This window comes from Sarcophilus harrisii, chromosome 1, assembly GCF_902635505.1.
Source record: "Sarcophilus harrisii chromosome 1, mSarHar1.11, whole genome shotgun sequence".
NCBI lineage: Eukaryota > Metazoa > Chordata > Mammalia > Dasyuromorphia > Dasyuridae > Sarcophilus > Sarcophilus harrisii.
The window spans coordinates 57,917,525-57,941,870 of record NC_045426.1 but is presented as its reverse complement, the minus strand read 5'-3'; positions in this window follow the sequence as shown (position 1 = coordinate 57,941,870).

The following is a 24,346-nucleotide window of genomic DNA, read 5'->3' as shown; positions in this document are numbered from 1 at the left end:
GAGAGAGAGAGAGACAGACAGAGAGAGACAGAGACAGAGAGACAGAGAAATAGAGAAACAGAAAGAGAGAATGAGAGAGACAGACACAGAGAAAGACAGATAGACACACACACACACACACAGAGATGGAGGGAGAAAAGAGAGTCTGAGGCCATTCTGGGCATGAAGGAAGACAATGAATACAGAAGGAAAGTAGAGGGCAGGATATCATCTCAGAACAGCAAATCCATTTTGAGTGGAACATAGAGTGCACAAATAATCCTAAAATGAAATAAGACTGGGAAGATCAACAAAAATTAGATAGTGAAGGATCTTAAATACCAGACTTCTGAGTTTGCATTTTCTCTTGAAGGCAACAGGGAACCACTGACATTTTTTGAGCAGGAAATTGAAGAGCAGGGGATTATCTTAGTCAGACAATGTAAATATGTCAATAAATTTATGTTTTTAAAGTATAGATTATATTAGAGAACACTTCTGAGAACATTATTGGTCACTTACCAGCACATTATTCTGGTCAGAGATGACTTAATTTAACTCCAGTACCCCCAGCCTCTTCTTTTTTCCCCACTTTTCACATCCTGGTTATGTTTCACATCTCCTTTCTTGTGTTTTCAACCTTGAGATTGAACCCTGCTCTCATCCTTATCCCCCACCTTTTGAATACACTTTTAGGAAAAGTTCTAATACTAGTGATTTGTCCCTTAGAATGAATGTTGCTCTCTGGGTTCCTTGTCCCAGGACTACCACTGTAGCATGAAGACTTCATCCCCAGGTAAGGGATTCAATGCAGCAAAGAACATGAGAGAACGGAACTGAGAGGCATGATACTCTTCTGTCATAATATGTAGGCAAAGATATACTTTGCCTAGGCCCAGCTCCAGCATTCTCCATTTAGAACTTTCTTTAATTACAATTGCCCCAATAAGTCCCCTTTGTTGAAACCTTTGCTAAATCATTTTTATCACTAACACTGTACCATCAGGAACTACCCCAAACTCTAAAACTTTCATAACCCTCCACTTTCCTGACTGGAATTTTTTCCAATGATAGTTGGAACAGATGTCTGTCATTTTCTCCAGATTACTTGTGCTAATGCTTGGGAGTAAACATTAGCATCAAGAAACAAGTGAGAAAGATAGAGAGGGACAAGATCTTAGTCTCCTTCATAGTTGGATTCTATTCTTCTGTGAGACTAATTAATTTTGCTTTAGGGTGAATTGATTTTTGTTGATCACAAGGGTGAAGGAGGAAATCTCATCACTGTTTTACATATAAGGAAACTGAGGTCCAGAGAACTGAAGGGACTACCCAAAGGAACACAATTAGTAAATGGCTAAGCCATATTTTGAACCCAGGGTCTCTATTTCCAATCCAAGTCTTCTCCTACTAGTAAATTTCTCAAGATCACACTGGGAGAGAACTAGAACAAAAATATTGTTTCTTCCTTCCTTCCTTCCTTCCTTCCTTCCTTCCTTCCTTCCTTCCTTCCTTCCTTCCTTCCTCCCTCCCTCCCTCCCTTCCTTCCTTCCTTCCTTCCTTCCTTCCTTCCTTCCTTCCTTCCTTCTTTCTTTCTTTCTTTTTCTTTCTTTCTCTCACCATTACTTTTTCCAGCATACCACAATTTCCTCAATATCAGGGTAGGAAAAGACTTTGGAGAAGGCAGACTCTGAAGAAGAGGAATCTGAGAGACTTGAAAGTTACCCTCACTAAGAAAAGAGGGGCCTTGAAAGATCTCAAGGTAGACCCAAAACAAGAACAAGATCAGAGAGCTTTGGATAGATAGCTTGGGAAAGATCTGGGGTTCTAGTAGATTCATTATGAGTCAACAGTGTGATATGACAGACAAAATGACTAATGCAATCGTAGGCCATGAAAAATGTCACATTGTGCAGAAAGAAGGAAGTAACAATCATGATGTACTCGCTAATCAGACAACAACTACTGTTTTCTGGTTTTAATGTTACATTTTTAAAAGTCACTCATGGACTAGAGAATGTCTAGAGGAAGAAGACCAGGAGATGGTTAGAGGCCTAAGATCATGTCATAAGAGTATCAATGGAAAGAAATGAGAGTGTTTAACTTGGAAAAGAGGTGACACAAATCTGGGCATGAGAACTCTCTTCAAATACTTGAAAGATTGTGACATGGAAGAGTAATTTTTTTTATCCTGATAGTACCAGGAACAATGGGTGAAAATTTCAGAGACAAATTTCAGTTCATTGTAAAGAAAACTTCCTAACAATTAGAGCGGCTAAAAATAGAATGCACTGTCTGATAAAAGATGAGTTCCATTGTCACTGGAAGTCTTCTAGTATTGGTAAAATGACCATTCGCAAAGTGTGTTGTGGTATGGATTTGGTCAAGTGTGAATTGAACAAGGTGGACTCCAAGAATTGCTTCCAATTCTGTGGTTCTATTGTTTTACATTGGTCATAAATAGCAAGGAGTCCTGGGGGAAGGAAGACAGAAAACTGAAATTTGGGGAATTAAGTTCAAAGTAAAATTAAGCTCCTTAAAACTGGGTGTATTTGTCTTGGAGTGTGAAGCTATCTAGGTAGTTCCGGAGTATCTCTGGATAAGAATCAATTGCTTGCAAACTGGTTTGGGAGTATCAGGGATCCCTTTGAACTATCCATGGTCCTGATAGCAGATGGCTTTTCAGGATTGCTTAAAAGTAAATCATCTGCCTGGAAACATTGTTTTCCCCGGGTGTGGCCTCTGAGCATGCTGCAACTTCTTGGAACCATTGGTCTTCTTTGAAAACGAAGAATAAATAACAAAAGTAAATCATGTCCAGCTTCTTTCACTTCTGTAAGTAAGCCACTCTTTTGCCTCTACTATGAACTACACATATACACACATGTACACAACACTCTCTCCATATAATATAAATTAAATGTTTATTATCCATCTATACACACACACACACACACACACACACACACGTGAACAGCTCAGTGGCACAATGGATAGAATACTGGGCCTGGAATCAAGCAAACTCATCTTCTCGAGTTCAAATCTGGCCTCAGGCACTTACAAAGTGGGTGACCCTGAGCAAATCACTTAACCCCGTTAGCCTCAGATTCCTCCTCTATAAAATGAGCTGGAGAAAGAAATGACAAATCATTTCAGTATTTTTACTAAGAAAACTTCAAATGGGATCATGAAGAGTCAGATTTGATTGAAACAACTGAAAAACAACATCCAGGGACTGAACTATCCATATGATCATGACTTAGATTAAAATGTAAATATTCCATATGATCATATAGGACATTTATGCATGAACTTCCAATAAGTACACCCAACTCTATATAGATCCTGGACTGACATTGTATTGTCATTATGTAGCTGATAGACCCTAACATTATTGTGGAATGAAAAAATTAGTATAAAGTAGTAGAATTGAGGATTCATGACTTTTATTCTGGTCCCAACCTTGCTACTTACTAACCATATGATAAATCGCTTCTCCAATTTTGTTCTTAATTTTCTTCTCTGTAAAATGAGCAAGTTAGACTAATCTCTAAGATTCCTTACAGTTCTAAAGGTCTATGATTTTAGATGTATTGCTCTATCTGGGCTTCAGGTTTCTCATTTGTTAAATGAGAGAGTTGGATTTTATGATCTGCAAATTTTCTTTTTTTCTATTTTTTCACTGAGGCAATTGGGGTTAAGTGACTTGCCCAGGGTCACACAGCTAGGAAGGGCTAAGTATCTGAGGGCAGATTTGAACTCAGATCCTCTTTTCTTCAGGGTTAGTACTCTATCTGCTATGCCATCTAGCTGCCCCTGATCTGTAAATTTTCTAATGTTTTAGGATCTTAACAGTAATCTCACATTGCGGGGAATTGCTTGAATGATCTAAAGACATAAAGATCTCAAAATTTGATTTAAAAACTTCCTCCTTAAACATATCCTATCACATTCTCCAGGAATACTATCAAAAAGCATACGGAGTATAATAAAAGGCTGTAACTAGGTTTTGAGTAACCATCACATTAAGTAGTCCTGTGGTGGAAGGAAAAGATTTCTTGTTAGTTAAAGGATCCTGAAGTCATAGATTCAAGATGGAAAAGCCAGAAAAGAGTGTTGCAGTACCTTATCTAGTAAGGCCATATTTTGAGCCAAGTATTCTATGATTGAAGGAGAGGGCAGCCCGTGAATTATTTCTGAGTACACAGGCCAAGGTCAGCAAGAGTAGCTGTAAACCAAATATAAAGGAACAGACAAGAAACAAAGCCCAAGTAGGCAAGCCAATGTCTGTAGCCAGGAATTAAAACTGGGCTGAAAATAGGGTGTTGTATAAGCAATCAGATCCATATTATGAGCATGAAGTAAGCAACTGACTGATTTCTGCCCTGTTATTAGATTCCCTGCTGGATATGGGCAGACAAGGGTGAGCTGAGATGTGTTGAGACTCTGAATAAGACAAGGTTTCATAGCTTTCCATGTGGTTGAAGCCCCTACATGCACCAGAAGAGACTGGGTTGCCATGGAAGAGGAGAGTTTTGTGTCCTTGAGTTCATGCACCTCACCGTATGACTAAGCCACCTTTAGCACTTGTGTCATTTGCTAGACAATTATTTTCTTTTCCTAACTGTGGGTCTATGGTAACCCCTGTGTATGTTTCAGGAGGCTCCCAGTTAGTGTTGGCTTGCTGATGGTTGTTAAGCTGGGAATGGTTTGTACCATGTTTGGGGTCAAGACAAATGTTAGTCCTGAAAAAAAAATAGTAATTTGTCTTTAGTATCCCATATCACTTCTAAAAATCTCTCCCTCTTTTTGTGAAGTGCAGAATTCTTTCCTGACATAGCATTTTTCATTCCATTCTCACCAGATCCTGTTCTTAGATATCTGTCAGCTAATCTCCACTTAGATGTCAATCACACAAGTTAAGGTACTCTACTTCTCAGGGATATTTGAATCCTCAAAGGAGCTTCTTTGAGACCCCAAAACTTTCCTTATCTAAATGAATGCAATGGAATTTCAGGAAGTGTGATAAGGTAATTGAGATAGATTTTGAGGTTTGAAAGTGTTTCCATTGTCAATTAATCTCACCATATAAGTTTACTCTGTCTTTAAATAAGGCTGGCTTTACTATTGAATTTCTATCAAAATCTCCTCCAATCCTGTTTTGGCTTCAAATGGTAAATTTTCAGACTGACTTTAAAAATGCAGGAAGGGGACTGACCCAAATGACATACTAGGACTTTATATTGATTTTCTCTTATTGGCATGACTGTCCAATTTATTCTGTTTATGAATCAGATTTTTTTTTCTTTTCTTTTAAGTGCCAAGGCTGTAAACTCCAGCTGGGACTTGCTGAAGCCTGCTGAGTTCCTCTGGCTCTTTGCATCATCACACTTGAAAATTCCACCATGCTGGGCTACAATCCATCCCATGGGACCGAGGCCAGTATTACCCTCAGGCGTTTGGGACTGATCACACAGCAGGAGAGTTATGGGAAGAGATCTGAGATGGAGGTGGGAACTGAAAGAGGTAAGGCTCCTGATTTCTTTCTGCCATCTTGCCACTGCCAAATGTACCACCCTGTGCTTTTACAAAATTCTTGACTAATGTTGCCCTTGGGGCCCATGTGTGCCAGAATTATTGTGTAGAAAGAACCCATGAGAACCCAATCCAGTCTCCTCTTTTGGCTTCTGGCCTAGATCTGAAATGTGCAATTATCCTGCTTTAGTCACGGGCTCTCAAGAGCAATGTTAACTCATAGACTTATGACCTCTCTATCTCTAAATGTAAATCTGATGCATGGGAGTGAAAAGACAGTATGCACAAACACATACAACTATAGAGAATCGTGAAGGCATGGATAAGATGGCAGTGCATGTGAAGAAAACAGTAATGGGAACAAGATCTGGAAGAGATTTTAGTGGGTAGCTAATACTTTTAGATTCTTAGTGGAGTGTAAGCTAGAGGAAATCCAAAACCTTGTTACTAAGAAAACTCATGCCTTCTCAAGTTGCATTAATAAGAGACTAGTGACAGGAACAAAGAATGTGATTCCTGCTGAGTCATTCTCTAGCTGGAATACTGTGTCCAGATCTGACTATCACTTTTAAGGGGATTATTGGAAATGTCAGCTTGTCCAGATGAGGAACATCAGGGAGGCAAGAGTTTCAGAAATCATGCTATGAGAAGAACAAGAAATGTTTTGTTTAACTAATAAAGATTGGGGTAGGAGGAAGGATAGACTATCTTCAAATACCTGTTTACCATGTAGAAGAGGGAACTCATTCCTTCTGTGTGGTTTCAGAATTGGGAGCTGGAAGGGAAGAGAGAATGAAGAATTAGACAGATTTTTGTACAATATAACTTTCTTTCATTAAAAAAAATTATTTATTTTAAACATTCTTTTATTTTTAAAGCTTGAGTTCTAACCTCTCTCCCTTCCATCCCATCCACTGAGAAGGCAAGCAATATATCAATTATACATGTGAAATCATGAAAAATATTTCCACATTAGCCATATTTTTTGAAAAAGCAAGAAAAAAGTGAGAAAATTATACTTCAATTTGCATTCAGAGTTCATCAATCTCTCTGTGAAAAACAATTTTTTTTTTCATCCTGAGTCCTTTGTAATGATGATCAGCTATTCTTTTACAGCTGATCATCATTACAACATTGCTGTTACTGGACACAATGGTCCCCTGGTTCTTCTCACTTCATTTTACATCAGTTCATATAGATCTTGCCATGCTTTTCTAAAACCACTTCCTCATATTATTTCTTATACCACAGTAGTATTCCATTACAATAATATATCATAACTTGTGCAGACTTTCTCTAATTGATGAGCTTCTCTTTGATTTCCAATTCTTTGCCACCACAAAAAGACTTTCTGCAAATATTTCATTTATATAGATCCTTTTCCTTTTTCATTGATATCTTTGGGATACAGACATAGTAGTGGTATCATTGGATCAAAAGGCATAATGCATCATTTTATAGCCCTTTGGGCATAGTTCCAAATTATTCTCCAGAATAGTTGGACCTTTTTGCTAATCCACCAATAGTTCATCAGTGTACCTATTTTTTCCTCATCCCTTCCGACCTTCATCATGCTAAGATGTGATATCTCAGAATTGTTTTAATTTGTATTTCTTTAATCAATATGATTTAGAGAATTTTTAATATAAGTATAGATAATTTTCATTTCTTCTTATGAAAATTATCTGTTCCTGACCTTTGATCATTTATCAATTATGGAATGACTTTTTAAAATAAATTTATTTTTATAAATTTGACTTAGTTTTATATGCTATATAGCTGAGAAATGAAGGTCTTTAGAGAATCTTACTGTAAATTGTTTTAAGTTAAAGCTTTTTATTTTCAAAACATATGTGTAGATAATTTTCACATTTGCCCTTGCAAAACCTTGTGTTCCAAATTTTTTCCCTCCCTTCCCTCCACCCCTCCCCTAGAAAGCAAGTAATCCAATATATGTTGAACATGTGCAATTCTTCTATATATATTTCCACAATTATCCTGCTGCACAAGAAAAATCAGGTGAAAAGGGAGGGGAATGAGAAAAAAAAACAAAATGCAAAACAAATTGCTATTGCTGTGTATGATAATCTCTTGGTTCTGCTCACTTCACTTAGCATCACTTCATATAAGTCTTTCCAGGCCTCACTGAAATCATCTTGCTGATCATTTCTTATAGAACAATGATATTTCACAACATTCATAAACCATAACTTACTCAGCCGTTCTCCAGCTGATGGGCATCCACTCAGTTTCTAGTTTCTTGTTACTGCAAAAAAGAGCTGCCACAAACATTTTTGCACATGTGGGTCCCTTTCCCTCCTTTAAGATCTGTTTGGGATATAAGCCCAGTAGACTTATTGCGGGGTCAAAGTTATATTCACAGATTGATAACTTTTTGAGCATAGTTCCAAATTGCTTTCCAGAATAGCTGGATCCATTCACAGTTCCACCAACAATGCATCAGTGTCCCAATTTTCCCACATCCCCTCCAATATTCATCATTATCTTTTCCTGTCATCTTAGCCAATCTAAACAGGTATGTAGTGGTATCTCTTAATTTGTATTTCTTTGATCAATAGTGATTTGGAGCACCTTTTCATATGATTAGAAATAATTTCAATTTCTTCATCTGAAGATGAAAAATTATCTGTTCATATCTTTTGACCATTTATCAATTGGAGAATGGCTTGAATTCTTATAAATTGAGTCAATTCTCTATATATTTTAGAAACAAGGCCTTTATCAGGACCCTTGAACATAAAAATGTTTTCTCAGTTTATTGCTTCTCTTCTAATCTTGTCTGCATTAGTTTTGTTTGTACAAAACTTTTTAACTTAATATAATCAAAATTATCTACTTTGTGTTCAATAATAATTTCCAGTTCTTCTTTGGTCACAAATTCCTTCCTTCTCCACAGATCTGAGAAGTAAACTATCCTAGAAAAAATTTCTAATTTTCTTATAATATCACTCTTTATGACTAAATCATGAACCCAGTTCAACCTTATCTTGGTGTATGGTGTCAAGTGTGAGTCAGTGCCTAGTTTTTGCCATACTAGTTTCCAGTTTTTCCAGTAGTTTTTGTCAAATATTGAATTCTTATTCCCAAAGCTGGGGTCTTTGAGCTTGTGAAACACTAGATTACTATAGTCATTGACTATTTTGTTCTGTGAACCTAACCTATTCCACTGATTAACTATTCTTTTTCTTAGCCAGTATCAAATGGATTTGATGACTGCTGCAAAGCTAGCATTTCTAATACAATATTGAATAATAATGGAGATGGTAGGCAACCTTGTTTCACCCCTGATCTTATTGGTAGTGGTTCTAGTTTATCCCCATTATATATGATGCTTAGTGATGGTTTTAAATAGACACTACTGATCATTTAAGGAAAACTCCCTTTATTCCTATACTCTCTAGTGTTTTTAATAGGAATGGATGTTGGACTTTATAAAATGCTTTTTCTGCATCTATTGAGATAATCATATGATTTTTGTTAGTTTGGTTATTGATATACTCAATTATGCTAATAGTTTTCCTAATATTGAATCAGCCCTGCATTCCTGGTATAAATCCTACTTGGTCATGGTGTATTATCCTGGAGATAACTCGTTGTAATCTTTATTACTTCATTGTCTATGTATCTTTTTAAAAATTAGGAAAAAATATGTCTTTCAATTAGGTCTGTTTTACTTTGTCTGAGAGCATGATTGCTACTCCTGCCACTTTTATTTTAGTAGAAGCATATTAGATTCTGTTCCAGCACTCTATTTTAACTCTATTTTTTCTGCTTCAAGTGTGTCTCATAAACAATATATTATTGGATTCTGGTTTCTAAACCATTCTGTTATTTGGTTCTATTTTATGAGAGAGCTCATCCTATTCCCATTCGCAGTTATGATTACTGTGTTTTTCTTTCCATCTCTCTTCTTTGTCTCTTATCCTGTCCTTCTTCAAAAGCCTATTTTGTTCCAACCACTGCCTTCCTTAATCCACTCTTCCTTTTATTGTCCCCATCCTCCTTTTTCTTAATCCATTCCCCTCTTATTTCTCTATTGGTATGTGTATTTGTTTGCATGCATGTAATCTCTCTGTGTGTGTCTCTGTCTCTGTCTCTCTGTCTCCTTCCCTCTTTGTGCCATTTACAGTAAGAGTGAGATTGAAGCATTGCCTATCATTTTTTCCTCTCCAATGTAAAAGCTTTTCCTTATAAAAGATCTTTATGTAAGAAAATGTTTCCCCTTCTACCTCTGCCATCCTTTTCCCTTGGTGCATCCCTCTTTCTCACCTCTTCATTTTTTTGGTAGATCATTCCAACCTAATTGACTTATACCTATGCTCTCTGTTTATGTAAACTCTGTTTAACTGCCCTAATAATGATAAGGCTCTTAATAGTTGCATGTTTCATTTTCCCATATAGGAATATTTGTGGTTTAATTTTATTGAGTCCCTTATGATTGCTTTTCCATATTTATCTTTTTTTATGCTTCTCTTTAGTCTTGTATTTGAATGTCAAATTGTCTAATCAGCTCTGGTCTTTTCAGCAGGAGAGCTTGAAAGTCCTCTATTTCATTAAATATCCATTGTTTTCATCTGAAGGATTATACTCAGTTTTAATTACTAGGTTACTCTTGTTTGTGTTCCTAGTTTCCTTGCCTTCCATAATATCATATTCTAAGCCCTCTGGTGCTTTAGTGTGGAAGTTGCTAAAGCTTGTGTTATTCTGATTGTGGCGCTATGATGTTAGAATTATTTCTTTCAGACTACTTGAAACATTTTCTCCGAGAGCTCTGGAATTTGTTTATAATATTCATAGAAGTTATCATTTTGGGAACTCTTTCAGGTGGTGATCATTTAATTCTTTTAATTTTTATTTTACATGGGAGATTTAAATTAATTTATTGAAAGATGATGTCTAAGATCTTTTTTTTAAATCTTGACTTCCAGATATTCCAATAATTCTTAAATTATTTCTCTTTAATCTATTTCCAGGTTCTTCCAATAAGATATTTTACACTTTTTCTATTATTTTTTCTTTTTTCTTCTGACTTTATAGTTTATTGATATCTCATGAAGATACTAACTTTCATTTGCTCCATTCAAATTTTTAAGGAATTATTTTCTCCAGTAAGAGTACTTTCTCCCCCTTTGCCATTTTCCCACTTTAAGAAATGTATGGCAATAGAGTTCACAATCAGTGACAGTTGTACTTAGTACTAGCAGAGGGACCCCCATAATCTCTTTTTGACCATGTTTCTGACCTCCTTACATTATTTGGGCTGAGAGGTCCTGAAGCTACTATTGCATTGCTGCCTCTACAGGCCTCCACCATTGTAACACATATTTTTAAAGACATCCTATGTTTTCTTAGCTCAGAAAAAATTTCTTATCAAGACTTTTTGTTGGCTTTGCCCATAAAAAGTATGATTTGAGGCATTATTTTAAGTTGTTTGGAGGGGACTATTAAAAGAGTTCAGGTGAGTTGCTGACTGTAATCTGCCATCTTGGTTCTTCCCCAGTCACAGTATCTTTCTAACAATTTGAGGATTATGGATAATGAAGTGGTGATCTCCCCATAACTTTAAGCATTTAAGCAAAGGATAGGCGATAACTTGTCAGGTGCACTATAGAAGGGATTCTTGGTGGGGTAAAATGTTGACTTGGCCTCTGAGGTGTTCTTCCATCTCTGAAATTCTAAGATTTCAAATAGTATGATTATACTTATGCCAATTATTTCCACTGGATGTCTTCTTACATTTTTGAATGATTGATCTTGAACTCTTGGTCATAATATTTTGCATTTTGAAGTCTATTAGTTGTATGTTATTGTATAGATCATAAAGACACAATTTCCAAGCACTTTTCATACTTCTTTGCTGAGTGGCCATGACCATCACCTCTTAGAACCTCAAACAACTCTCAAATGCTCTAAGTTATGAAAAGATTGTCTTTCTGAGTCAGTAGAGAGAGTTCCTATGGTAAGATGCCCCACTTTGATGAAATCCTATATCCTTGATAGGTTGATATTTGTCTGGCTAAACCTGACCTCATAATTGCTGGTCCACTATCAATAAGGGAACTATTGGCTTAACAATTCTGCTTTACATGTATACTTTCTGCCATCAGAAACATGGAAGCAGACATAATGGTCTTGTTTTTGTAAGCTGCATGGTCCTCACCATTTTTATTCTATTTGAGTGGATCATCTAGGACAAAAGGGAAGGCATTATGGGCTGTAAAGTCAAATTTTGAACTCTCTTATTTTGGGTCCAAATGTGCAGGAAATCTACCATCAAACTTTTCGTGAAACTATGAAATAACTTCCTGACTATAAAAGCTATCTAAAGGTGAAATAGGATGCCTTCAAAGATGATGATGATGAATGAATCTCCCCTCCTTGGCAATCTTAAAGTAGAGGATGGATGGCTGCTTGTTAAGTATACTATCATCAGGATTCCCTTTGTTTATGGGTAGGACTAGATGGCTCCTGGATGTTCCAATGATAAAATCCTGTGATTTGGTGATTATAACTGGTGTTATATAAGAGGCATTTGTGTTTGAGGAGTCAGCCAATCCTGGCTATAACATCAAGGGCCTAGGTTTAAATATCATCTGGGATGCTTACCATCTTGGGCTAATATTAGCTGATATTTATATAATTCTTGCTATATGCTGGGCACTGTGCTAAATGCTTTACAAATATGATCTCATTTGATTTTCATAACATCCCTGGGAGGTAAGTGCTTTTATTATATCTATTTTTTAGATGAAGAAATTGAGATTAAGTGGCTTGTTTAGGGTCATACAACAGCTAAGGTCTCATTTTGAACTCAGATATTCCCAAGTTTGAGTCCAATAGTTGGGATTTAGTTTCCTCATCTGTAAAATGAGCTAAGATTAGATTCAATGGCCTCAGGTCCTTTCCACCTTTCTATGAATCTATGACAGTAAAAGGACTATTTTTTTCTCTAAGCTTTGAGGGTAATCTTACAGATACTTGGAGTATAATAATAATGATGGTTCCCATGTCTATAGCTGTTTAAGATTGATGAAGTATTTTCTTCAAAATACAGCATGTGAGGTAGAGAGTTTATTATTAATCTCCTTAGTTTGTTGGTGACTTCACACAGTTGCCTCACTTAAATCCAATTCATGCACAAGTCAAGACATCACTCTCCTGAGGTCATCAGTCCTCTTCAAGAACAAAGTACAAACCACCACCACAACAACAATCCTGTTATACATTAATATATCAATGCCCATAATTTTATCACATGTATCTGGCTTAACAGAGACAAATTGCAATCCGTTTGTAGTTTAGAAGATGGCCTTCAGGGTTGAAAGTGCATGGCTGAAAAGATAGTCACTCTGCTGCTTGAATGGGGAATGAGCCTCTGAACTTAGTATGCAAAAAATAAATACAAGCCACATTTTTGAGGGGGAGAACACTAGCATCAAAAGGGATAAGGAAAACATTCATGTGTATGGCCTCAGTTTCCTTATATGTAAAATAAGGGAATAGAACTAAGGGGCTTCAAAGGTCTCTTCCTTTTAGCTCAACATCTTATTATGCTCTGATACTATGCTTTATTTTCTGAGACCAAACTCTCTAACAGCATGATCTAGCAGACCCAGGGAACACCACTGTAGAAAGTAGGTTAACAAAGAATGAGCATCTAAAGCCAAGGTTCAGGTCTATTGCAAGGCAAGAAAGGGAAAGTGAATGGAACCTCATATCCTTTACATTGACTACTGAAAGAAAACTCCTAACATTCCCTAAAGAGGCAGCTACCATGTGGAACACAGCCCTGACTTCAGAGTCAGCAGATTTGTGTTTAAATTCTGACTTTGCCATTTAATACACATGTTTCCTTGAAAAAGTCACCAATCTTTCTGGCTGTCAGTTATGCCATGTCCAAAGAAGAAGGGACTAAGCCAAAGGATCTTTAAAGTATTCTTCAATTCTATATCTTATGTTAGAGACTATTATTATCATACTCCCTCCTTTGTCAGTATTTCTCCTATTGGCCAATCAACTGCTCACTGAGTGTGGTTAATTTCTTCCCGATGGAGGAAAGTAAATTGCTTTATTATTCAGTGAATCCAAAGGCCCCTTGATCTTGAATAGTTGGGGCTGTGAATCAAGGAGGCTTCTGGGAGCTCATTAATTGCTGAGGGTCATAGCCCTGGGCAATCTAAAGGGGAAAGCAATGGCATCTCCCATTCATACCACTCACTTGCCTCTTCTCTTCATCAGAGGCACTCTTCTCTCTGTCTCTTTGTGTCTGCTTTGGTCTGTTTCTCTCTCTCTTTCTCTCCCTCCCCATTTCTCTCTGTGTCTGTGTCTATTTCTGTTTCTCTGTCTGTCTATCTTTGTCTGTCTCTGTCTTTATCTTTCTTTGTTTCTTCCTCCCTCCCCCTTCTCCCTCCCTCCCTCCCTTCTTTTTCTCTTCTCTTCTCTTCTCTTCTCTTCTCTTTTCTTTTCTTCTCTTCTCTTCTCTTCTCTTCTCTTCTCTTCTCTTCTCTTCTCTTCTCTTCTCTTCTCTTCTCTTCTCTTCTCTTCTCTTCTCTTCTTTCTGCTTTCTCTCTCTCTCTTTCTCTCTCTGTTTCTCCCTCCTACACACACACACACACACACACACACACACACACACACCCCTGAAAGTTTGAAAAAGCAGCCTAACAGACAGTTCCCCTGGCCAAATAATATAGTCACAAGTGATCTTATAATAAAAGCTCACATTTCTATAGCACTTTATAGCCTTCAACCTCATTCCCCACAAACCTCCCAATTTTGTGAAGTATTAGTGGTGTGAGCTTAGCCTTTCAGAGAAGAAAACTTAAAACTCCAAGGAGATAAATGATTTACCTAAGGTTCTGCAGCTCGAAAAATGAGTCTCCTGGGGACAAACACAATAATTTTTTCACCTTGCTTTTGGTGAAAGCATAGTTGCCCTCCCTTTACTCCCTTCTTGTGTTTGGCTGGATACCTTGCTATGTGACTTGATTAAAATCTTGTTCTGAAACTTAGTAGCTGACTCAGGAATCAAAGGTTCATATCCTGTCACTGACTCTTATTCCAGTGTGATGTCAGTAAAGTCACTTAACTTCTGTAGGTGTCGATGTTTTTATGAAAGTGAGGCCCATTAGAGTACCACCCAACCAATTGAATCTCCTCAACCCACTTGGTGAGACTGCAGAATGTATTAGACAGCTACTATTGTTTTACTAAGTTTTTTTTCCTTCCAGACTTGGAGTAGATATATTTATAAGAAAGAAAGAATGCAAAATTTAATCTACCCACAGTCATGCCCCATGACCATCATGTCTAATGTGGAATGACATAAGGACCTCCTAAGAAACGGAAAGACCTCCAAGCCTTGGAATGAATTGTCTTGGCCACATGTGCTCATTAAATACATACCCTTCTACTAGAGTACCCTATGTATGTATCCACTTTCTCCCCTGATGCTATGTGTATTTATGGGAGAATGAATCCCAGCTTTATGGGGGTAGTGTTTTATAACTACTGTTCTTACCATACCACTTCAGTAAAAGTCATTGTTTTGAGCTAATTTTTCCCTCTGCCTAATTTTTGAAGATGAATGCATTGGTGGAAACTTGTAAGCCATATAGTTTTAGGATCAAAGGTTGCCTTGAACCAAAAGTAGTATCACTAGGGGAGGTGAGGGGATGCCTACATGCAAAATGAGAAATCTGAACTAGAAGGCCTTTGAAGTCCCTTCTGGCTATAAATCTACCAAGTCACAACTTTCCTGAGCTTTAGTTTCCACATCTATAAAATGGGAACAATGAGATAAGAGTTATCATGGAATTAAATGACATAATCTATGTAAAATCCTTTATGAGCCATTATGTTATAGAAACATAAATTGTAATTCTTTTTACTTGTGTGCTTTCCCTGTCTCTGCCTTCCTGTCTCTGTCTCTGTCTCTTTCTGGTCCTCTCTGATGCTCCCTCCAGGGATATGGGGCAGGCAAGATTCAAACAAGTCCTGCAGGTAATTGATGAAGCTGTCAGTTTCAATGTTGCCAATGGAACTGAGGTTCCTGCTCAAGGCAGGTAATGAACTAATTACTCTGGTGAGGTCCCTTGGATGGGCAGGTCCTTCCTTGATTTTCTGTGCAATTCTGTGCAACCCTGAACATCACAGGGACATGGCACTCAGAGAAAAAGTCTGGAGGCTGGAGACAGCCCAATTTCAGTTAACAAGGGTGCCAGAGTGGGACGACCATGTGAGGACAGTCTGAAATGATGAGGCCTCTTCAGGCTGGAGAGATAAATACTTATAACAGATGGGATCAAAATGTAGAAAATGAGACAAGAGGATGGAGAGGGCTAATGTGACCTTGTTGAATGAGCCTTGGAGTTAATAGAAATGGGGACCTTCATCAAATCTTGAGAGAGGTAAATTGAGGACAAGCAGAAGGAAGGTCTATTTCACCAAGCACTAGCGAGGAAAACACTTATTTCACTCATTACCTGAAAGAAAGCTGCATGGTATTGTAGGGAAAATGTCAGCCTGAGTTCAGTCTTGGATTTGCCACTGTGTGACCTTGGAAAAGCCATTTAACTTCTCTGGAACTTACTCTCCTCATGTCCTGCAGAGAGCCTTCCCCAACCTTCTCTCTGTTAATTATCTTTGACTTAGTCTGATTATAGTTTGTACATAGTCATTTGTATGTTGTCTTTCCCATTAAATTGTGAACTCCTTGAGATCAGGAACTGTCCTTTGCCTTTCTCTTTTTCTTCAGCACCTAGGACAGTGCCCAATGCAGAAGAGATGCTTAATAAATATTTATTGACTGACCCATCTCTAAAACGAGGGGAGAGAACTAGCTTCAGTGAACTTCTATGAGAAACAACCCCATGAGCTGGGCATAAGGCACTATGAATAGTGACTGATTATAGCCAATTGTTGCCAAAGTCTGGTTAACGTTTTCTGAGTGATATGTTCCCATCTGTTTTGTCCTTTTCATTTTTCACTGCCCCGCATCATCTCTCACCTGATGAACTTTCACAATAATCTATTAATTGACTGCTTTGCTTCTACCTCTCGTGTTTCCAATCCATTTCCCAAATGAGATCAATAAGTCAACCAATTAACAAACATTTATTAGGCACACACACAAAAAAAACATTATGCTGGGCTTTGGGTATACAAAGACAAAAGGGAAATTGTCCTTATCCTCAAAAAGCTTACATTTTAAAGGGGAGAAAAAAGTGTACACAAATAATGACATACATAATTTATATAAAGTGAATACAAGAGTTTGGGGGATGAAGTGGAATAAAAGAGGTGCTAGCAACTGGGGAGATCAGGAAAGGCCTTCCATTGGAGTTTATACTAGAGCAAAACTTTGGATCAAGGCTTTTGTGCTGGTGCTGTCACTCATTCACTCTCTGACCTGACCAAATCACCTATCCTTCCATTAATTCATAAGGTCCTAAGTTTAGAGTTGGAAGAAGCCTTACAGGATATTTAGTTCAGATATGTCAAGCTTAGGGACACTGAAGAGTGTTTAATAAAATGAAGAAAAATACAAGACAACATAAATAATGTTAATTTGTGGTTTTCGAAGTCAATTTTAGTTTGATATTTTTCAAATAAGGAAACTGAGGCTCACAGAAGCTTCAGAAATGACCTGCTCAGCAATGTGGATAATAAGTCATAGAGGCATAATTGAACTCATAACTTTGAACTTTAAATCCAATGTTTTGCCTTACAATGACATTTGCTTGTTTGTAAATTTTGGAGTTAGATTATGATTTCTAGGTATTTTCACAGTGAATATTCTATATTCTAACCATCTAAGTTACAATGCACTCCAAGAATGGTGTCAGGAACAGTAGGAGGGAATTGAGGTTCACAAAGAAGGCTAAAAGATCTCAAAAGACTCTTTCAAACTCCATACTTGGAAGTTTGCTGGAGTCCCCAGAGACTGAGAGCTAAAAGCATTTTTCCTGATTCTCCCAATTACGGACATCCTCCTTTCCAAACTATTTTGTATATATTTCTATGTATTGCTAATCTACTTAATATAAAACTTGTATATATAAATTTTGTAGTTAACTGATCTGTATATGTTTGAATACATTATCTTTCTATTTGAGTTGGATATTTCTTTATGTGTACTTGTTGATTCCTCTAGTAAAGATAAGTTCCTTGGAAGTAGGGATTGTTCTAGTCTTTGTTTTTGTATTCCTATCATTTGGTACGTATCAGGTACTTAACAAAACTTAATTGATATTTATGCGACACAAAGCTGAGCAAGTTTAGCTACCACATCTGTTAAGAATCAAGATTCCCAAAAGCTTGGATTGGTAAGGAGAAGGGGTTGAATCAAGTAAAATAGTATTTCACAAGAATAATTTTAAGTGCTACACCTGGGCTAACAAAAACCATCCCAGTTAGGGAGGAGTGATGAAACATGTTCCAGTAAAAAAAACTGGGGCAGGGTTAGTGAATAGAAGCTCAATATGTGTTAACAGTGGCCTACAACATTGGAACAAAAGCAATTCCCAAACAAAAATTGGGAATTCAGGCTTCTGGACATCATGTTCCAAACAAGGAATGTGCTAGTCCCATTCTATACTGCCTTGATCATACTACATTTGGAGGACTGTGTTTACTTTTGGAGGCTATATTGTAAGAAGGGCATTGACAAGCCAGAAAGCACCCACAAGTTGGTGACCAGAATGGTAAGAGACCTTGAGAAAAGCCATATGAGGATCACTTGAAGAACTTATGTATATTTATTCTGAGGGAGTAGAATGGGATACCTTCACAGAGGAAGAGTCCTTCCTTACTTAAGGACATCAGAGGAAAGGCAGGTGGCCACTTCCTGGGGATTTGGAAAAGGAAATTCTTGTTTCTGTTCAACTTGAGCTAGATAGTCTCTACAGAATCCCTTCTAATACTGGAATTCTTTTCTGATTCCAACTCTGATGTTCTGTGTTCTAAGGTTCCAGTTCTTTTGGATTCTAAGCTGGAGTGTTTTTAAAATTGAAGGTTTTGCATAATTCATGGATAATGGATTTTGAGGGTTATAAAAGATACTAGGGATGTTTGCAGGATATTGTTAGCCACTGAGAACTACTGTTGACTTTGATTTCCCTCACTTCTTCGGGGCCCACTTTAGGACTAGAAGTCTGATCTAGAGGGACCCTTGACCAATAGGAGGGAGAAACTATTTGTTAATAATAAAATCCAAGCCCTTTAATGAATATGGCCTTTGGCACTGCTCACATCTGGCACTTGGGGCCAGTGGGATGGATCACCTGTCCTGCTTCCCTCTGGCATTGCTATCCAAGATGCCAGGTGTTTATCTCACTCATTGCTGCCCTGTGACTGCCAGGGGCATTCCTCCAGGCATACTAAGGGCAGTCTCACTAGATGCCAGCCCAGCTGGTGCTCTAACACCTGAGAACAGAAGAGTCACAGCTGCTGCTGTAATGACTATCTGATCTACTCTGTTTTTAGCATCTCCATTAGACAAGTCATGTGGGCACATTTCTTAGAAAGGCCTAGACCAGTGGTTCTCAAAGTATGGTCTAGAGAATCCTGGGGATCTCTGAAACCCTTTTAGAGGGTCTACAAATTCAAAGTTTTTATTTCCAATATGGTAAATGTCTATAAATATAACCCAGATTAACAAAAACGCTTTGGAGAGATCCTCAATAATTTCTAATAGGATAAAGATACTGAAAACAAAAGTTTGAGAACCACTGGCCTAGACCTTCCAAATGCCTTTTAGAAGATGGTTCCTGCATACTACCTCCTCAGGATAAAAGGATATGAAGGACCTTAGAGGGAATTTGTTTTATGCTCCCCATTCTACAGGTGAAGAATTGAGACTGTGAGAGAGCAATTGAAGTGTTCAACATCATAGATAGATAGATAGATAGATGTAGTAGGTAGCAGAACAAGGTCTTTGAATTAATATTCTCATCTTCTCAGCAGAGGCTGAATCTCAAGGGCAAGCTTCTTCTCTGTATCCCTGGTATATCTATGCTGGTGGGGCATCTATCAGGAGAAACAAAACATCACTGGGAACCTATGCTCCAGGGAACAAAGGTTGGTCTCAAGGAATGGAATCAAACCATATCCAAACAGAGGATACCATGTGAATAGAACACTGGACTTGAGGTCAAGAAACTGTTTCTGATGTTCAGTCTTTCAGTTACATTCAACTCTTCCTGACTCCATGGACCACAGTATTTTAGAACCCTCTTTCTTCCTCTATCTGCTGAAGTCTGTCCAAGCCCAGGTTTATTACTTTCATGATGCTATCTACCCATCTTATCTTCTGCTTTCCCTTTTTCCTTTTGTCTTCAATCTTTCCCAACATCAGGGTCTTTTCTCAGCTCACCATAGCTGAGACCCATTTATCCCCACCATAGTCCTTGCTCAAGTGTTATCCAACTAGATACCGTCAGGCTTTCCCCTTCTGAATAGTATATCTTAAGGTCCCCTTGGCCTTGCCATCTATCCTAAAGCTACACTGTCCAATATGTGTTGTCTTCAACAATTAGAATGCATGGCCTTTGAGAATGCTGGCTGTCTTACTTCTGTCTTTAACACAGTGCTTGGCACATAGTAAGTGCTTGATAAGGATTTTTTCTGTTTCATTATATTCTATCCCCTTGGGTCATTGTGTACAATTGTGAGAAAACGTCTTGCAACAATCTTGGATTTGATGAGGTTTCTGATTAGCACAACTAAAATCTATAGTTATAAGTCTCTAAGCAGAAAGTAAAGGTGGTCCAGCTGCCCAACCATGAAGGGATATATTGAAACAATGTGGTCACCATGGGTCTAGGGAGGCAACAGAGGAAAAAATAAAATGAGTCCTTCCTTCAATATCATCCTTGAACACAAAGACCAAACTTAAAAACTGAATGGCCATATGGTACAAAATTAGAGCCTTTCCCTGAGTGTCAGGATATGTGGATTCAATCCGTGATTCTGCTAGTAACTTGTCACATGACTCTGAGCAAGTCAGAGCCTTTACTGAGTCCCAGTTTTCCATTTATACAATCAATGGGCTGAATTAGTGAGCTCTATGGTTTCTCCCAGCTCTGACATTCTATTATCTTTCTCTGTGACTTCATCAACTCCCATAGGCTCAATTAACATCCCTGTGCAGAAGATTCCCAGATTTCTATCATTGGTTCTGGTCTATCTCCAGTCCCATATCACCAAAATGCCTACTGCACATTTCAGAATGGATGTCCCACAGGCATCAATGCATCCAGCATGGAACTTATTAGATTTCAAACTTCCCTATTTTTTCCAACAGCAACACCATTCTTTCCATTCTTTCAATTTCTCAGGCATGAAATCTTGGAGACATCCTCCCCTTTCCCTCTGCCTAACCTTAAAACTCAATAACTGCAAAATCTAATCAATTCTACCTTTACAACATCTCTTGAGGCAGCTGTAGCACAGAACTTAGAATTTTAAAATGTTGAACTTAGAATTAGGATGTTTGGGACATACTCACTAGCCATGTGAGCCAAAGAAGTGACAACTTCTGTTTGTCTCTTGGACGAGAGTCTACTCTTACCCCATAGTCAATAGCTAGTTAATCATCCTTACGGCAACTTCAGCTAAATCAACCCCAGCTGCTAGAAAGAAATCAGGACACAATCTACCCAGGAATTTGTACCTCAATAGGGGACCAAGTATTTGTACCTAACTCCATGGGATGTGCTCCTGTTTAACAGATAGGGCACCACCTGAAAAGTTTTGACTCTGTGTCACTTACTCCTGGGCAAATCACTTATCTTCTCCAGATCTCAGATCCTCCATGTGCAAAATGGGGACTCTGGGCCACATGGCCTCAGGGATCCCTACCATCCATAACACTATGATCAGTGTGGCTCTAAATTGATGATCGTATGGCTAGACCAATTATTCCTATCAAATGAAGAAAACATTTTTAAAAACTTTAGAGTACTCCAGAAATGTAACTAACAATGATGACGACAGCTAGCATTTATACAGAGCTTTAAAGTGTGCTAAGTTCCTTATAAATAGGATTTTGTTCTATCCTCATAACAAATCTGGGAGATAGGCGCTATTATTGTCCCAATTTTTATAGGAATTGAGGAAATCGAGGTTAAATGACTGGCTTGGGGCCACTCAGCTAGAAAATATCAAGGGAATTGAGGGGATTAGGAAAGCAAATAGTTAATTAGGGGAACCAAGTGAATCCCACTGATTCCATTTTGTGACTCAATTCTGTAGCTAGCTCAATTCCTTTTCTATTCATTTGTGGATATAACCCAAATTTTGTCTTGTGAGAAGATTTTGTTGCAATTTGAAGTCTAAGCCTAAGCTAAGGAAGTTGGGTCCCAGTTTGCTGGGCAATCGCTGTGCTTTGCTTAATAAACTGATGTGTCCGGAAGATCAACCTGTTTTCCTCAGTCATTTTACCTTCCATTCAGGACAATATCTGAGACCAGATTTGAAGTTGGGTCTTCTTGACTCTATCATCTAGCACTCTATCCCTTGAACCACCCAGTCAGTTGCTTCAAATCAGGTCAAAACCATCTTCACATATTTCCTCTATACCTTCATGCATTTTTTGGTTGTTGCATTTTTGGTCTCCCTTTTTTGATTCTTGGTGATATAAAAATTATTATAGGAATGAAAATAACAGGTGCCATTATTTTCATCCTATGTCTTTCTATTATCAGGTGGGCAGTATGGCACTGAACAATGGGTGTTGCATTTAAGACTTGGGAGGAGTTTGATCAAAATCCTGCTTCAAATGCTTCCTAGCCATGTGAACCTGGGCAAATTATTTATCCTCTCTGAACTTCAGGGTTTTTTAATCTGTAAAATGATGATCAATAAAAGTATCTACCCCTCAAATTGTGGTGATGGTCAAATAAAATGATGTATCCAAATCATGTTGCCAACCTTAAAGCATTGAGGTATATAGATAATGCAATTAGGCAGCCAGGTGGTGCCATGGTGCACAGAGCATTGGGTCTGGAGTCAAGAAAACTCATCTTCCTGAGTGCAAATTTGGCCTTCCTAACTTGTGGCCCTCGACGAGTCACTTTTCCCTATTTGCCTCAGTTTCTCATCAGTAAAATAAACTGGAAAAAGAAATGGCAAACTTCTCCAGTATGTATGCCAAGGAAACCTCAAGTAGGGTCAGAAGAATAAGACATGACTAAAATGACTGAACAACAACAGCCACAAATAGGCGGGGATGAGTAATATTCTGCTTCTTTGGACATAAGCAAATAGATTCTAAAAGTAGTTTTGTCTAAGGTAATGGAGTGGAAAAACAACAAGGAAAAGCAAAGAGTCTCCTGATTGAGTGTCAGGAAGGACAAGATCCTAGGCTTAGAAAATTAAAGCCAGGAAGGATGCTTCAGACACCAGATAGTGCAACCCTCTTACTTTTTGAAACTGAGTCTTAGAAAGATTATGTAATTTAAGTTAAGGAAAATCAGGACTCAAATCCAGGTCTTCTGTCACCAAATCCAGTGCTCTTTCCACTGTGCCATGCTAAAACTAACCATTCTCATGGTCATGTGAGTCTCTGTTAATATGTCCAAATTCTCCCCATTATCCCTCAACTTTGCTCAAATTGACTTTTGATGACAGAGAGATCTGATTAAAAAGTGTGACTTTTTATGTAGCTCCAAATCAAATCCCTTAAGCTCGCCGAGTTTGGGACTGTACAAGTCCATTCAATTTCTCCCCTTGAGCCTCTGTACCCCTCTGAAAGTCTGCATCACTGGCAGAAAGAATTGGCCTCAGGGAGCAGCAGACCATGGCTGCAGATGGCTGCTCAGTGGCTGATGAGCCCCTCCTGGCTTTAGAAAGAATCCAGCTCTGGGGCACACAAGAGACTCCCCATGAGCCCTTGTAACTAGACAGTGTGCCCTGTGAGAGAGTGATTGCAAGCATACACACATGCTGGGGGAGAGGCAGAGTGCTCATACATGGCCTCCTTTGCTGAATTTGCTGAATGGACCCAATATTATTTTTTCAATGACTTGCCCAGTTGCTAAGTGATGGGGTGAAGGCTGAAAGGGAATCCACATGGGAAATGAGAAAACTGGGTTCTTATTCTGGCTCTGGCAGTAGCTTGCTGTGTGATCTTGGCTAAGTAACTTCCTGCCTTTGGCTATCAATTTCCTCATCTGTAAAATTGGAGTGATAGTCCCTGTCTTGCTCATCTCATAGATGTGATCAAATGAGATAATGTAAGTGAAGTAGAAAGTGTATACATGGATAATTTTATAATATTTTATTTATATATTTATAATATTTTATTATTAATCAACCTATAAACATGCATTAAGTGTTTACATTATGCTAAGCACTGTGTTAGGCAAGTGGGGATATGAAAACAAGAATGGAACCATTTCCTTTGCCCTTAAGGAGCTTACTTTCCAGTGGGAACCAATATGTATGTATAATAATAATATATAACATTTTCATATAAGAATATGCAAAGAATATGTAAAATAAATGCAGGGAAATTTGGAAGTCAGGAAGGGTGAGACACCAGTGCTGGGGGCATCAGGAAGCTATAAACACAAAGGCAGGGTGATATAACGGATAGAGCGCTGGGCTTGGAGTCAGATTGAATTCAGATTTTTCTGGTTATCATTTCTAGCTATGTGACCCTAGGCAAGTCTCTGACTTTCAGGCAAACATAGCAGGACTTATCTATTCAATCATAATCAAATAGTAGTCTGCATTGGGCAGAGGAAGTTGTCCCACCAGGGATCCTCAAGCCCCAAAGCCAAGATCTTCCACCTTTTTCTGTTGTGGG